The 18,060-nt window shown below is 39.0% G+C and overlaps 1 long non-coding RNA gene across 1 annotated transcript; it reads left to right on the top strand.

Moving 5' to 3' along the window:
* The first annotated feature begins 12,313 nt into the window (after positions 1-12,313).
* On the top strand, positions 12,314-17,889 carry LOC128632918 (uncharacterized). The gene is made up of 3 exons (XR_008396557.1): positions 12,314-13,398; positions 15,690-15,887; positions 15,995-17,889. It is a non-coding gene; the product is annotated as an uncharacterized LOC128632918 (long non-coding RNA).
* Positions 17,890-18,060: the final 171 nt, after the last annotated feature.

Here is an 18,060-nt window from a genome sequence, read left to right as displayed (position 1 = left end):
CTGTACACACTCTGGATTTAATGGTACATTGCTCCATATCACCTGCTTTTTCAGCAGCAAGGTCAATTGAGCTAGAGCTGTGTATGGGTCAATAAAGCCAACAGACCACTGATTTGGCTGGTATGGTTGTGTAAATGGAATCAAATTATGAAGTGACATCTCACTGTACTGCTGCTGCACACCAGCCAGTCATTAATAACTCAACTGAGTCGGACTGATTCAGCTGCCAGCTGCCCAGTCACATTGGCCATACAGAGCCCTGGGAGGCTTTATTAACGTATTTGAATTTCACACTGTCATTTTAAAACAGCACAACCGAACGATGGAATCAGTTAACACCCTTAACTGAATATAAAGCAGAAAACACAGCTACTGCAATTCAGTGCCCTCCAGAATGGTTAAGTGAGCGACTTAGCTTTTTTGTTTGTTTGTTTGTTTGTTTGTTTGTTTGTTTGTTTTTCGGTCATCAGGTGCATACCATCATATAAATTACATGGTTTACAGAGATGGTTTATTGTTAGTCCGAACAAATATTAATTACATTTGTATCATTATTAAATCGTGCAGATGTGATTTTAGATGTGGTAGTTGGAACTAAATCATGTCATCTGTTTTGCACATTCTCTATCTGGACTGATTTAACAGCATGTTTAGTCCATGGATCACAGTCTGTTAAAGTTTATCTAAATAGTAAAGCAATTAGGAAGAGTAGAGTAAAAGTACTTCCCCACAGCTTATTATCAGAAGCACAATGAACACCCTACCTCTCTCTTTCTGTCTATAGGACAGCTTAAGAGGGGTTATGTGTTGTGTTTGCTCTTTAACCACACCACTCCATCATGCAAATCAGTCCACCATAAAATTGCAGTCACGTGCATGATTCTTTCAACTGTGAAATGTGTTGTAAAATGCAAGCACACTCAGACACGCACCATACGGCCCATCTGCTTGTCCTCCTTTTCTTTGTTGGTTATTCATTGGAAGATGGATGTGTATCATCCTGGGATTTATATACAGTGATCCAATAATTAATGACTTCATTAAATAACAATCAAATTCTTATTTATATGGTTGTAAAAGAGGCTTTTGTGAGATGAGTGCACCCTATGTATAACCCAACTAAAGGTGTAACAGTGGTCATTAAGTCATCTGTTTGGTTTAATTACTTTTTTAGCATGTTCCTGTCATTTCTAACTCCCCCTTTCCTTTAGACTTTAATATGACAGGAATCATGGCCTGTGATTGAGTGTTGCATATTGAATGGCTGTTATTGAAATAACAGAATTCCTAGTAGAAGTCCTAGAGCCCTGACACTCTTTGTTGTTTGTTAATAACATGAATTTATGAATAAATTGTGTAAACCAAAATGTGTAAAAATACAATTTACCCATGTGAATAGTATTCTGGTAAATGTGTGTGTACTTCATTTTAATATACTGTAGTCTATTGGAATACAAGTATCATATATTGCATATGGAGGTATTTGTTTAAGTAAAAATTCAGTCTGTGTTTATAACACTGACTTTAAAAAAAAATTTAATATGTTATTGAGGTGATGACTGAGCTTCAGGGCTTCCCTCACTGGCTGTTTTACCAAATACCACAAGTGCTAACCACATAATCTCTCCCAAAGAAGATTAGAATATTCAATCTGACAAGATAAGCTCAAATGTGTTTGTGTGTTTATTCATGGGGATCAGCTTTACCCTCTTAAGTATTATGCTACCACAAACCCCCGATTCTAAATGAGCAATGACACACTTGTTCTTCAATCCCAGCCTTCTTATTCCTTGAAACAAATCAGCTTAAACACATCTGTGTATCCACAGTGCCAAGAGCAGGTTTTCAGCATATAGTTTTCTCATTTATTTTATGCCATCTTGTTATTGTTTTTGTACATCACATATCTTTTTTTTCTTTGTAGTTTTATAAGGTAATCATTTTCAGGGATTCATATTTGTTAGTAGACAGAGTTTGGCATTAATCTTGAATTAATGCTTAAAAGTGCATATCTGTCCTTTGTAATAATTCTTTGATGATACATGAGTTTATAAAGCATTCTGATATACCAATACATTGTGAAGCAAAAGGCAATCATAGCTCTTTTATGTACACGTCAATAGATACATTCACCCTATGATTTAGATCATGTAAGTAGGCTTTTGTTATCATCAACAGTCTATTACAGTCTAATATTTCTCACTTTCTTGTAGGCATTTCAGCTAAATCCAGCTAAGTTTGACTGCACTTGTAATCTGCTTCATCAATAAATGTCTTTTACAGTCTTGCTCCTTACAGTAAGCAATATCTTTTACAACATCTTTGGAGCCTGTAAGGTTTTAGCAGCGTCATTCCAATGGCTTATTGACTGCACTGATTATGTCTGGATTGAACCAAAGCAGTGCCATAGAGTACGATCAGAGAGCCTGTCGATGATTTGACTTGTACTGGACATGACTGCACATCCCAGCTTTCAGCCAATACATCAGTAGTAATTACACCCTTGAATACTTCAATTAAGCTTCTCACCCTAGATGTTATCTAGTGTAGAGTAATCTGAAAATGTCTACTACTGAAGTCTCTCTCTCTCTCTCTCTCTCTCTCTCTCTCTCTCTCTCTCTCTCTCTCTCTCTCTCTCTCTCTCTCTCTCTCTCTCTCTCTCTCTCTCTCTGTGGAATGAAAGAGCAATGAAAAGGGTTAATTCTGGTTGCTCCTGATAAAGGAAGATCATCTGGGCTGGTAAATAGGTTTCTAAACAAGAGTTGTGTTAGGTATTTAAATTAGTTGCACTTTAGTGAAGCTTGTTAACTGAGCATGATGAAATTCTGACATACAGTGTTGCTTGAAAGGTCGTGAACCCTTTAGAATTTTCTATATATCTGCATAAATATGATCTAAAACATCAACAGATTTTCAAACAAGTCCTAAAGGTAGACTAAGAGAACCTATTTAAACAAATGAAACAAAATTATTATAGTTGGTCATTTATTTATTGAGGAAAATGATCCAATATTACATTTCTGTGAGTGGCAAAAGTATGTGAACCACTACGATTATCAGATAATCTGAAGGTGAAATTAGAGTCAGGTGTTTTCAATCAATGGGATGACAATGAGGTGTGAGTGAGTACCCTGTTTTATTTCAAGAACAGGGATTCATCAGAGTCTTCACAACACATGTTTGTGGATGGACCTCAGAAAAAGAGTTGTTGATGGCCAACAAGCTGGAAAAGGTTACGAAACCATCTCTAAAGAGTTTGGACTCCACCAATCCACAGTCAGACAGATTGTGTACAAATTGAGGAAATTCAAGACCATTGTTACCTTCCCCAGGAGTGGTCAACCAACAAAGATCACGCTAAAGTTAATGTTTTGGAATGGCCAAGTCAAAGTCCTGGCCTTAATCGAATAGAAATGTTGTGGAAGAACCTGAAGCAAGCAGTTCATATGAGGAAACCCACCAACATTCCAGAGTTGAAGCTGTTCTGTACTGAGGATGGGCTAAAATTCCTCCATAACGATGTGCAGGACTGATCAATAGTTACCAGAAACGTTCAGTTACAGTTATTGGTGCAAACGGGGGTCACACCAGATACTGAAAGCAAAGGTTCACATACTTTTGCCCCTCACAGATATGGAATATTAGATCATTTTCCTGAATAAATAAATGACCAAGTATAATAGTTTTGTCTCATTGGGTTTTCTTTATCTACTTTTACGACTTCTGTGAAAATCTGATGTTGTTTTAGCTCATATTTATGCCAAAATATAGACAATTCTAAAAGGTTCACAAACTTTCAAGCACCACTGAAAAGGCACATAGTTGTATGTAAAGGCAGACATACTATTCTCCTTACCAGTTCAATTTAAGCCCTCATAAAGCAGACAGATGTTTTATATTTCATATTTAACTTTCCTAACCTTTTTAGAATTGGCTACAAACTTACAGACTATAGAATGTTTATTAATCTCAGGTCTGCATCCCTATAGTAAGCCTTGCTAAATATTTAATGGTATCTTCTTCAAAATCAGACCCTCGAGGATTTGGAGCTTTTGCCCTCACAGAAATGAATGCAAAATCAAGGATAATCCACAGTATTCGCGGGAGCTTACAATTTTTCCAAATTATCATCATCAAAACATGTACCGATAAACATCACTGCGCCAATTTGGCCAATTCAAGTAGTTTTCTGCAAAAAAAGCACAAAAAACTCCGCAAATTGCATCGCAAATTTTGAAAAGAGCCGCAGCAAAATCCAGCATTTTTGGCTGCAATGATAACAAAAAAACTCTGCGAGATCCTGTATGGACTTCAAAGTGGCATATAATGCACAATAAAATGCATATAATAAAGACTGACATTTATTTATGTTTACAGTGTTAGCATGAATTTTCTTTATTTTAATTCATCATTATTGCATTAAGAATCACTAAAATACCTATTTGTGAAGAAATTATATTACAAAAGATAAATTATCTAAAATAATTGTACAATGGTCATAAAGTATCATATCATATCTATAATTGTATCAGACCAATTTTAAACATCTTTCAATCATTTGTCATGTTTCATTACTAACTTTGCACATTAGTAGGATTAGAACTGAAGAGTGTTAAGCCAGGTGTAATTAAACTTTCCCATTATAAGGTATGTACTTGGCTGTAAGGTGGCTCAAAGCAAATCTGAAAAATTCCTGTCAGTGAAATTCCCTCATAGTTAGAACGATGTTACAAATAGTCTAATCTATGTAAATGCATTTTCTTTGCCTTAAGAATACCCACAGACACCCTCGGGAGCCATTCCCACTGTTTTTTCTTGCACCTCATCAGAGCTGTAACTCCCATGAGTTATGGAGAAAACAACAATGTGCCCAATTCACCCTGGTGAAATATGAATTTCATTGAATTATATCGCTCCTAGAACATTCGGCCCCCTCCCCATCTCATTTAATATTCTACTACTGACATCAATATGCATGTCGCCATTACTGGGCATGTGGCACCAAAGAAGCAAGGAATTTAATCAATGGTATAGCCATGAAGAATTTTATTAGAGCTCATTTGAATTGCTGAAGAAAAAGAAAACACCACACCTGCAGCTGATGATAGTTTTTATATACACAGACCTGCCAAAGCAGCGAGTCCAGGGCTCAACTGCTGTTCCTCCTACATGTCATAGCTGTACTATAAAAGGCTGTATTGCTAATCTTAAGCCTTTCTTACCTCTGGCCCCTCTGTAACCTTCACCCTCATCCCCATTTAACGTAACGTCTCTAACTGGACTGTCTTATTTTCTGGTCTGATTAGAAATTTTGCAGGATTTGGAGGAAAATGGTTAAAAAAATAAATAAATAAATAAAATAAAAAAGTCTAGTGTTCCTTTGCTGTGCTGCTGCAGGATCATATCTGGACATTATCTGTACAACCACCATGTTTCATAGACAGACACAAGGAGGCTTCTGGAACAGGCTGAATATTTCTTACTCATTAGTGGAAGCGTTTCTCTATGCCTTCCTGTTCCTCCCACTCTTATCCTCCTCTCCTCTCGCTTCTCACCATCCTACATAATCCCAATCTGATCAATGAGGAAATGACAAATGCAGAATTTGACGCATTTAGTCAATTTGAGGAGAAGAAGGAGAAGGAACTTTTTCAATGTTAACTTGAATCCGGATACAAGTGCTACATGTCAGTGGGCCTGAGTGGGAGTGAGAGGAGCAATAATTCAGCTAACAAACATACAAGCACACAAAATTAGTTTCTGGGAGGCTGCTTAATAGTACTGGGAGGATGTCAAAGTACTGAACTTATTCATTGGCAAGTATCATGGTAACAATATACAGATTTTTAAAGTTTGCCATTTTAATTGCAAAATTTCCAGCTGACCAACATGACACCTTACAAATTTCTAATCATACAATCTTCAGTGAAGCATTTGTAATACCTTTTTTTTTTTTTGTATGTCACTGATTAGATTTCAATAATTAGCGATATAATGCCTAATTGTCCATTAAAGTGACAGAAAAGTGTACCAGTGAGCCTAAAGCTACTATTTAGATGTGATATAGATGTAGACAAGGTTAGACAAACACTGTTTGGCATCGCCACCTTTTTATCCTTCCTCTACAATTACCCTTCTATTTGCCCTGTGGTCATCATACCGATAAAAGCCATTAATCAACTGTATTTATGACCAAAGACAATACATAATAATGCGAGATGATGGATAGCAAATTCATGGAACCCAAGCTTGACCCAAGATTCTGTCCCCTACATCTCACCTTCTCATAAATCATTCTATACATGGGCAAGCCCAAATCTGACATTGCATGAAACTGCATATTTTTCATTAAAGAGAGAAGATATTGAGGATCCTGAAAGAAGGAAGGATAACATTTTTAAGCTTAAAGAAAAGGTGAATGCAGTGAGTGAAAAAAGGGAGAGAGACAGATGATGGTGTTGACCAAGACAGATGGACAGATAGCATTTAAAAAAAAAAAAAAAAAAAAAAAGTGTTTATATTCTACAGTCTATGACTCGCAGAGTTCACATTTGAAAGTTTGAAATGTATAAATACGTCTGAGAGAGTGGCTCACACCAGTATCTCTAACCTCTTGATATCATTAGTGTCACCATGAGTTTGCGTATGTGGGCATACATTTGTGTCTTTGCATTTTTGCATGCAGGAGTGAGGGAGTATGGAGCCACATGGAACAAAGACAAGCCCATAGTACTGACATACCAATTTATCATCCATTGTCTTGAACCCAGGGCTTTATAGGCCACAGAATTTTACCTCTGCTTTGTTTTGGTTGACAGTGAAAGGTGAGATTCCTCTCTAATGGTGAGCATTATCAAGAATCACATAAACTAATTACACTTAGTGGTCTTTTGAAGAAATTGGACAAAGGACCATCAGTTGAATCTGGGGCTGCTGTTATTTGCTACAGTCTATGTCTCTACATCAACAAAGCTTCATAGAAGCTAAATACTGTAACAGCAGTTCACCTTCACCTACATGAACAGCTCACATCAGTGCCCTTGTATCTTAAAAGCTGTTATATGAAATAGAAAAGATTTCCATTAATGGTTATTCATTGCAACCCCATTACTAAAGAAGACTAATGTCCTGATTATAATTGAATTATACAAAACTGTAATAAATAAGTAAATAAATAAACAGTGAATGTTAATAGGTGCATTACTTTGATTAAAGCTGGTCTATTTGTTCAGACAGCTGACTAGAGATAGCAGTTTACAGGAGAACTTGGTTGGAAAAGGAAGTGAAAAACTACTTCTGCACAAAACTTATAATCTTGGTGGGATGCAGTGATCTTTGTTCCATGAAAAGGGGTATTTCTGGGCTTTATTCACTATATATTTATGGCTTCACATTTCCTTTTGTTCTTATCCTGAGATGCTGTACATTGAATAAATATAAATTCATGAAGCTCTTCCATGCCTGTACACTCTTATGGAAAGATTCCGTCTAGCACTAGCTTAGCAATAGCTTTTTAGGGGAATCTTAAAGGTTGTAGAACCCAACAAAAGAGCTTCCCTTTCAGGCTATGTTCTAAGTAAAGTTATTTTACAAAGTACACATAAAGTATACTTAAATGTACAGGAAAAATCAATATAGCTTGCAAAGGTATTTATAAATGAAAAATATATTAATGCAAGTCACTGTAGGTTTACAAATGGCACAATAATGGAGTTGGCAAACTTTCTGTGCAACTTACAAGATCTAGAATCAAATTTGTTTATTTTTATTTTATTTATTTATTTACTTATTATTTTAGCCATAGATTAAACTGGTGTCATGTTCTTGGATACTATACAATAATCCAAAACACAAAAATGATCCCTGACACCCTGTCCAGGGTGTACCCCGCCTTGTGCCCAATGCTCCCTGGGATAGGCTCCAGGTGCCCCCGCAACCCTGAAGAAGGAGTAAGCAGTAGAAGATGGATGGATGTATGGATGGTCAAAAATGATCCAGGTAGTGGGTTGAAATCCAGTATATACCGCAGTGTACGTGATAAAAGAGCAACAGCTGCAAAGCAAACTCATAAGCAGAAAGCTTAAATTTGATGAATGTATTTGGTTCAATGTATTGTATGAGTGAAATGTTGATGTCTCATGAACAGAGCGACTGGACGTGACCCTTCGTTATCCTTTCAAAACAGAATGTGCTTTGCCATGTGATCCTTTGGAAACAGAATGTGTTTGTCCATTTCTATATCTATAGTGCATCCGGAAAGTATTCACAGCACTTCACTTTTCCCACATTTTGTTATTTTACAGCCTTATTCCAAAATGGATTAAATTCATTATTTTCCTCAAAATTCTACAAACAATACCCCACAATGACAACGTGAAAGACGTTTGTTTGAAATCTTTGCAAATTTATTAAAAATAAAAAACAAAAAAGCACATGTACATAAGTATTCACAGCCTTTGCCATGATACTCAGAATTGAGCTTAGGTGCATCCTGTTCCACTGATCATCCTTGAGATGTTTCTACAACTTGATTGGAGTCCACCAGTGGTAAATTCAGTTGATTGGACATGATTTGGAAAGGCACACACCTGTCTATATAAGGTCCCACAGTTAACAATGCATATCAGAGCACAAACCATGCCACGGAGTCCAAGGAATTGTCTGGAGACCTCCGGGACAGGATTGTATCGCAGGCACAGATCTGGGGAAGAGTACAGAAACATTTCTGCAGCATTGAAGGTCCCAATGAGCACAGTGGCCTCCATCATCCATAAATGGAAGAAGTCTGGAACCACCAGGACTCTTCCTAGAGCTGGCCACCCGGCCAAACTGAGCAATTGGGGGAGAAGGGCCTTAGTCAGGGAGGTGAACAAAACCCCGAAGGTCACTTTGACAGAGCTCCAGCGTGTCCCTGCGGAGAGAGGAGAACCGTCCAGAAGAACAACCATCTCTGCAGCACTCCACCAATCAGGCCTTTATGGTAGAGTGGCCAGATGGAGACCACTCCTCAGTAAAAGACACATGACAGCCCGCCTGAAGGAGTATCAGACTATGAGAAACAAAATTCTCTGGTCTGATGAAACAAAGATTGAACTCTTTGGCCTGAATTGCAAGCGTCATGTCTGAAGGAAACCAGGCACCAGTCATCACCTGGCCAATACCATCCCTACAGTGAAGCATGGTGGTGGCGGCATCATGCTGTGGGGATGTTTTTCAGCGGCAGGAACTGGGAGACTAGTCAGGATCGAGGGAAAGATGAATGCAGCAATGTACAGAGAGATCCTTGATGAAAACCTGCTCCAGAGCACTCTGGACCTCAGACTGAGGCAAAGGTTCATCTTCCAACAGGACAACGACCCTAAGCACACAGCCAAGATAATGAAGGAGTGGCTACAGGACAACTGTGTGAATGTCCTTGAGTGGCCCAGCCAGAGCCCAGACTTGAACCCGATTGAACATCTCTGGAGAGATCTGAAAATAGCTGTGCACCGACGCTCCCCATCCAACCTGATGGAGCTTGAGAGGTCCTGCAAAAGAAGAATGGGAGAAACTGCCCAAAAATAGGTGTGCCAAGCTTGTAGCATCATTCTCTAAAAGACTTGAGGCTGTAATTAGTGCCAAAGGTGCTTCAACAAAGTATTGAGCATAGGCTGTAAATACTTATGTACATGTGCTTTTTTTGTTTTTATTTTTAATAAATTTGCAAAGATTTCAAAAAACTTCTTTCACGTTGTCATTATGGGGTATTGTTTGTAGAATTCTGAGGAAAATAATGAATTTAATCCATTTTGGAATAAGGCTGTAACATAACAAAATGTGGGAAAAGTGAAGCGCTGTGAATACTTTCCGGATGCACTGTATATAGTTGACTAGAAAGGAAACTGCATTGGCTAAAAGCACAGTAATGTTGCACACCTGTGGTAACAATGAGGTAATCACAGCTGGACCAGACTTTTCCTCCATTCTCAGACTGTCACTCACTCATATATACTACTCCATCTGGGATCTCCTGGGCTGAAGGCACCCTCAGGGAAAATGGTAAATAAATTCCAAATTCACCCCCTTCCCCACTCACTAACTTCCTCTCTTCTATCTACCTCATGGGTTTACAGGCTTCCATTCAAATTCTAACCATATGCCCTCTATTTCCTAGACTCACTTCTCACCACCCTCTTTTCCTCTCGCTATTAAACTCCCTATAGTCAATTTGTGCAGTCTCAAAGATCATAGTCCCCCATGCCACATTTTCAGAGGTACTTGGTGTTCAGGTCAAATTGACTCATTTAAAATTTTTACTAAAAGAAAAATTATGCAAGCATTTTTATCCTGAAACTCCATGGCCTTGGCTTGTTTTATGTGAAGAACATGTAAAAGAAAAAAAAAAAACATCTTTGAGTACACATGTTACAATGCCCCCGCACATTTATGTCCTTCATACAATGAGACACACAGAAACATACAACACACACACACACACACACATACATACATATCTGGACTGTCTGTGATTGTGTTTCATCTTATGCATGAAACATGCAAATTTACACATGGAGGCCAGATGGGGGAGTCCCTGAGTGAAACCAGGGGACACGGGTGGTGCTGGATATGTCGCAGGGCCTCAATGGCCACAACAACACCTGCGATAATTCTTTTACATTGTACAGCCTGGGACAGGAACTTCTCAAAAGAAAGCTGACAATGGTCGGGACAATTATAAAAAACTAGACAGAGCTCCCACCTCAGCTTCTAACTGTAAAGAAAAGACCAGTCCATTCCTCCAGCTTTGTGTTTACAGCCAACACTGCCCTGTTATCCTACATACCCAAAAAGGGCAAACATGTGATGCTCTTGAGCACTCTACACAAGGATGGAAGGATCAGTGGCCGGGAGGACCGTAAGCCAAAAGTCATATCTGATTATAACGGCACCAAAGGAGGGGTAGACAACTTAGACAAATTGCTGTCCTGCTACAGCTACCAAAGAAGAATTTTACTGTGGCCACTCGTGAACTTATTCGATACCCTGGATGTCTCAGCCTACAACACATTTGTAATTTGGATGGCAATTAACCCAGACCGGAACCAGAGGACGCTCCAAAGAAGACGTCTTGTTCTAGAGGAGCTAGACAAGGCACTGGTGACACTGCACGTTCAGAAGGGACAGCTTGTGTGTGTGTGTGTGTGTGTGTGTGTGTGTGTGTGTGTGTGTGTGTGTGTGTATGTGTATGTGTGTGTGTGTGTGTGTGTGTGTGTGTGTGTGTGTGTGTGTGTGTGTGTGTGTGTTAGGAGGAGTGGTGAAAAAAAATTCCATTATTCTAGATTGCAGCCGGTGGCAATAAAAGGAAGCGCTGCAAAATATTAGATAATAAAAAAATTATCTAATGTTTTATTTCTGTGTTGCTTTTAAAACCCAAATAATGTCCCATGTCAATTTGACCTGAGCACTACCAAAAGGTCCAAAAAGTGAACACCACACAAGGGTAAAAGCGCACCAATTATGGTTTTGAAACATTCCTAAGTTTGTTTTAAAGGTCTCATACAATAGATTTACATGCATCCAAGATCAAAAACACTTAAACGTGCTAATAATTTAAACTGCAGCATTACCTTTTTCCCTCAGTGTCACAAACGACTCATTAAATGATCCGTTCTAAAGGATTCATTCTAAACTCCTCCTATCAGAGAGCATACTCTGCTCTGATTGGTCAGATGTCCCAGTCTGTTGTGATTGGTCTACTGCTGTCAGCATGTTTCAAAAAGGAAACGCCCACTACCATAACGAGTATCAGCTCCGTGTGTTAGCAAGCAGCCGATGAAGACCAGAGGCGGGGCTTTTTGTTACAAACCTACGTAGGTTAGTACAGGAAGTAAGTCTGGAATTACTAACAACTCGTTTCAGCTGTTCAGAATCGGCTCCTTCTTTTGGGAATCAATAACCCTGTTTGCCGTACACTTTGATTTTTGAAACTTTGCAGACTTTTTACATTCACAACCAGCTCTATAACACACCGCATGAAAGGTAATATCTGAAAAAGCATAATAGATGCACTTTAAGTTTTTGACAAAGCCTTGCAGTGGACCCATACACATATTTAATTTATGTTGCACAGCCATCTACTCAGACTGTAAAGCAAAACTCATAAACATAAGATATGGATCTGAGCAAGTCATCTCATGCTGAACCATTACAGTGAGCAAGCCTTTTATTACTGGGTTAGGGAGATAAACATTTCACAAGATTCAGCCGACTGAAACAAGAAAAACACAGCAACAAGAACAACAAGGCTCTCGACTATAACATTTTTAACCAGTGAAGTAAGACAGGCAAAGTCCAGACAGGCTCGCAGACAGTAGCCTGGAAATATCTTAGTCACACATATGCATGTTAGTCACACACATATGGTAGCTACAAACACTCATACATACACAAGAGCTAAATGACACACATACGGTGTGTTTATATAATGCAATGCTTTTGTGCAGAAGGTATGAATAATGCTTCTGAGGCTGATTTGAAATGAAAGACAAGAACATTCACACTAGATACACTTTTGTTCAAACACACTTCTGGGTTCTATCCCACGTATGCAGCTGAAGGAATGGTATACAAGTGGAAAACATGATGGCATGTTTTTTTGGTGGTTCATAGTTGTGGTTAGTCCCTCAGACAGAGGCGCTGATGATTTGACATAATTGCCTCTTTAGACTACTAGATGACTACTGTGCCCATGCATTATGTGCAGTAGAGCTAACTGTCCCTTCACGGCACTGAAAGACCTGTATGTTTACACTGCCCACAGGCAAGAGCACTGAGAGACAGAGCAGGACTCCTTTCTCCTAAGTCAGTGAGAAAGAGGTGTGTCTGCTGGGTGTGTACATATGTGGGTATTTACATGTGTGTGTGTGTGTGTGTGTGTGTGTGTGTGTGTGTGTGTGTGTGTGTGTGTGTGTGTGTGTGTAAAAGAAAGAGATGAGCTTTTAAAAACATCAACAACAGTCAATGACACCCTGTTACACTACACTGAAGCAACAGAGCCAAGGTGTCTGTAACATTAGAACTCAAAGGATGTAATTACGCATTTCACAACAGACACAAGTCCTCTTTGTTTTAGCCCTTTTTTCTGCAGCGGTTTCCTTTTTTTTCATGTCATCTCCGGAGGTCACTCCAGGCTAAATCTTTCTCCCTTCCTCTTTTCACACACCTCCCACAAAGCCATGCTTTGTCCCAGAAAGAAATCTTTTTCATATTGAGGTAGGAAGCCATTTCATGGATGGTATATCCAGATCCGTGTGTGTGTATGTGTGTGTGTGTTTGTGTGTGAAAGAGAGAGAGGGGGGAGATATGGACAAAGAGGGGCAGGAAGAAAATGCACAACAAGCAGATGGTGCCATGATAAAGGTACACTCGGGCTAAATTAATCATGAGGAATGATTTTGGTAAATGAATATTTTTAATTGAGCATGGGATGTTAATTAAAATGGAGACAAACAATCTGCTAGCCCTCTGGGTAAGAAAGAGGGTTTTCTGTTATCTGTGAGCGTTACTATACTCCATGTGATATTTTTCCTTTCTTCCTTTCTGTCTTCCTTTCTTCAGAGCAAATCAAAAAAGTGCATGAGAGCAGGGTTTAAGTAATGAAGTGAATTATGCAATCGCTCACATATCTTTGTTATTACACCATTTTAATTCAGCACGTTTTTCTTGAAGACATATGGTTTACTCACGAATGTTATTCATTCAAGAAGTAAGGCTGAATAATTTGTTGTTAGAGGGGAAATATAATGGCCTGCATGGACCAGTTCTTTGTCTAACTGACGGAAATAGTAGACCTCATGCTCCCACATATCTATTTGACCTCGCGCCTCACCACTCAGGCAACTCATCTGAAAAATTAACATATTCAGTTTCATTTATTATGAGTGTTATTAATGTTAGCTGCTGAGAAGACTTTGAACATAGGCAGGGCCAATTAAACTGTCGGTGGAGATATGCTATGAATGCAATTTGCACTGTTGCTGTGATATCAAGTTCTTGGCACAGCCATTAAAACAGTCATTAATCTGTAATGTCACCTCTGACCCAGAGAGATTGCAGAGAGGCATACTATCTAAACCCTTCGGACCCGTTACTCCAAGAGCAGGACCCGTTTTGGCACTTTGACAAACCCTCTCGTAGTAAGGTTTAACAATGTTTATGCAGATATACAGTATAGGAAGGGGTTAACCTTTTCGTATCCAATCATTATGATCTGAAAAATGTCTTTATGGTAACCTGAACCATATTGAATGTCTCTTTTGGAGACTTATTCTACGCTCTCTTTTTAATTTAAAGCGCATCTATTATGGTTTTGAAACGTGCCTAATTTTGTTTTGAAGGTCTCATACATGCATCCAAGGTCTAAAAACACTTTAATGTGCTCATAATTAAAACTGCAGCATTATCTTTTTCCCCCAGCGTCACAAACGACTCGTTAAATGATCTGTTCTAAAGGATTCATTCTAAACTCTTCCTTTCAGAGAGCATACTCTGCTCTGATTGGTCAGATGTCCCAGTTTGTTGTGATTGGTCTACCACTGTCAGCGTGTTTCAAAAAGGAAACGCCCACTACCATAACGAGTATCACCTCCGTCTGTCAACGAGTAGCCAATGAAGACCAGAGGCGGGGCTTTTTGTTACAAACCTACGTAGGTTAGTACAGGAAGTAAGTCTGGAATTACTAACGACTCGTTTCAGCTGTTCAGAATCGCTTCCTTCTTTGGGAGTCAATAACCCCGTTTGTTGTGCGCTTTGATTTTTTAAACTTTGCAGACTTTTTACATTCAAAAACAGCTCTATAACACACTACATGAAAGGTAATATCTGAAAAAACCATAATAGGTGCACTTTAAGGAAAAGGGGGGGAAAGCCCAAATCTGGAGAACTGTTATTGTCAAATACACTTGGATGCACCACAAATAATAGTTTTGTTATGAATAACAGTGTCATTGTGGGATAGGGATTAGTGCTTTAGGCAGACAACCACATCATTTGAGGTTAGATCACAGCAGGAAGTTGCTTCTTCTTCCTGTCTTCTATCAAACACAGTTCTGCATTCCCCAGACATGCCAATCGCATGCTTAGAAGCACAAAGACCATTGATATTATTGTAAATGATGATTAGGCTAAATTTAGAGGCTCTGTGTATACACACAGCCCATATTTGGCAGGGAGCTGGAGGGTGTGTGTGTGTGTGTGTGTGTGTGTGTGTGTGTGTGTGTGTGTGTGTGTGTGTGTGTGTGTGTGTGTTGTGTTGTGTTGTGTGGGAGACAGGCCTTGTGCTCTTACCCAGGCCAGAGTGAAGTTTTCTGGGCTGATTTCCAGATGATGCTGGGTGCTCAGAGTTGCAAAGTTTCAGAGCCAGAGACATCCGACAAGAGCACTGCACGTGGGAAGGGTAGATGTACTGACATATTCCCACACTGCTGATTCCAGACATAGATAGAGATACAGTTGCAATCAAAATTATTCAACTCCCATTGCAAATCAGGTTTATTGTCAAAATTTACAGACTTTCAGCTGTTTCATTCTATAGGCATTCGCATGAACAATATATATTTTTAACCAGATTCACAGAAAGTTGCAGAGAATTTAACACTCAACCTTGATCACCAATAACATCCAGTCGTCTTTCTTTGTTCTCATCAAAACAGGTGTATTTTTAGAGCCTTATGCTCCAGGGAAAAGCAAGGACTTTCCAGGAATGCAGCAGGCATTAATGGGAATCAGCCCTCTGTTTATCCCCCTGGGCTTATTCACCCACCAATGATAGATGGTAGTGGAACAGACAAGACCTGAAATGCACCTGAACCCTGATTCACCCTTACCAATTCCTTGTGGAGCTACCTGTGGTATGCCTCTTTTACTTTCAGCCACATAACAGCACATGTCCAACTTAAGCCCTTGAGTTTAGAGTAATGTTTTGAAAATTAATCATTAATCATTGATCCTTTCTTAGTGTTTAGCACGTTCGCCTCACACCTCCAGGGTCCAGGGTTCGAGTCCCGCTGGGGCCATGTGTGTGCGGAGTTTGCATGTTCTCCCCGTGCTGCGGGGGTTTCCTCCTGGTACTCCGGTTTCCTCCCCCAGTCCAAAGACATGCATGGTAGGCTGACTGGCATGTCCAAAGTGTCTGTAGTGCATGAATGGGTGTGTGAGTATGTATGATTGTGCCCTGCGATGGATTGGCACCCTGTCCAAGGTGTACCCCGCCTTGTGCCGATGTTCCCTGGGATAGACTCCACAGTTTCCCCGAGACCCTTAAAAGGAGTAAGCAGTAGAGGATGGATGGATATTTCCAATGAGACTATTCACATCAAATTTTCATCAGACACCAGTATTAACTCAAGAAATCCAGAAATATAAAGAATTCACAACACAAAGTCCATAAATAAAGTTATGTGTAATAAAGTGGAATGACACGGGTCAAAATTATTGAAGACGCTAAGAAAAAGCAGTTGTCCAAGGCAAGGTAAAGCAAGGAACCAGCTGAAATCCACAAGTAATTATACCTCCTATCTGTGCAAATTAATATCAGCTGGGTTAGTAAATTGATGGTCTATAAAAAGGTTTTTCATTACCAAGGTGTCACACAAGAAACATCTCATGATGGGTAAAAACAAAGAGCTCTCCCAAGACCTTCACAACCTTATTGTTGCGAAACATATTGATGGAATCGGATACAGACGTATTTCAAAAATTCTGAATCCTCAAGTAAGCACCATTGGGGCCATTATCCACAAGTGGCAGCAACATTACTCCGTCATCACCCGGCCATGCACAGGAGCTTCTGTGATTTCTGACCAGGGAGTCAGAAGAATAGTCAAAAGAGTAGCCCAAGAGCCAAGGACCACTCAGAAAGAGCTCCAGAAACACTTGAAGGCAGCAGGTGCCATTGTCACAGAGAAAACAATAGGCAGTGCTCTCTACTGCTCATGTTTACCCCACAAGACTCCATTACTAAAGAAAAGGCATGTTGAAGCTCGTTTAAAGTTTACTACAAGTCGTTTGGACAAGGCTATGAAATACTGGGAGAGTGTATACTACATACTACACACCATGTTTGGAGAAGAAATGGCACTGCACATCACCCTAAAAACACTATACCAACAGTGAAGTTTGGAGGTGGAAGCATCATGGTGTGGGGCTGTTTTTCATCACATGGTACTGGCAGACTTCATATAATTGAAGGAACAATGAATGGACCCTTTTACCGGGAGATTCTTGAGAAGAATCTGCTGCCATCCACCAGCATTATGAAGATGAGACGTGGATGGACCTTCCAGCAGGACAACGATCCAAAGCATACAGCAAAGGAAACTTGTTAGAATGGCCCAGTCAATCACCTGACTTGAATCCAATTGAACAAGATTTAAAGACAATATGTTTAGAAGAATGGGACAAAATCACACCTGAATACTACAGCCGATTAATTTCTTTATACAGGAAGCGTCTTGAAGCTGTCATTACAAATAAAGGCTTCTTCACTAAGTATTAAATACATTTCAGTTAGCATGTTCAATACGTTACAGAATGTCGTTTTACTCCAACAAATACATAGACTTTCAAAACCACACTCCATAACTACATTATTTATTTATTTTAAGTGATGTTAGGAAACTAACAGTGTTGATGGAGGGAAAAATAATGGAAAGTAAATAATATTTTTGAAATTAATCTCTTTTTGATGTACTTTAATGTATTGATTAGAATTAACATGAAATGCTCAGCCTCTAGCATGTTTAAAAGAAATGTTATTAGTAAAGATTTTTTAGATGAAATTTGAATTCTTTCTTTCTTCTTTTAGTATGCTCTGCATATCGTGCTGGGTACACCCTTCGATTCCACGTCTGTAAGCCTTAATCCTTGTGTATATATATATGTATATATATATATATATATATATATATATATATATATATATATATATATATGTGTGTGTGTGTGTGTGTGTGTGTGTATGTATGTATGTATGTATGTATGTATGTATGTATGTATCATATTCTTTTGCAGAATTTTGCTGTT

This window comes from Ictalurus punctatus, chromosome 6, assembly GCF_001660625.3.
Source record: "Ictalurus punctatus breed USDA103 chromosome 6, Coco_2.0, whole genome shotgun sequence".
Lineage (NCBI taxonomy): Eukaryota > Metazoa > Chordata > Actinopteri > Siluriformes > Ictaluridae > Ictalurus > Ictalurus punctatus.
The sequence above is the reverse complement of the archived record's forward strand: the minus strand, read 5'-3'. Positions and strand labels throughout refer to the sequence as shown.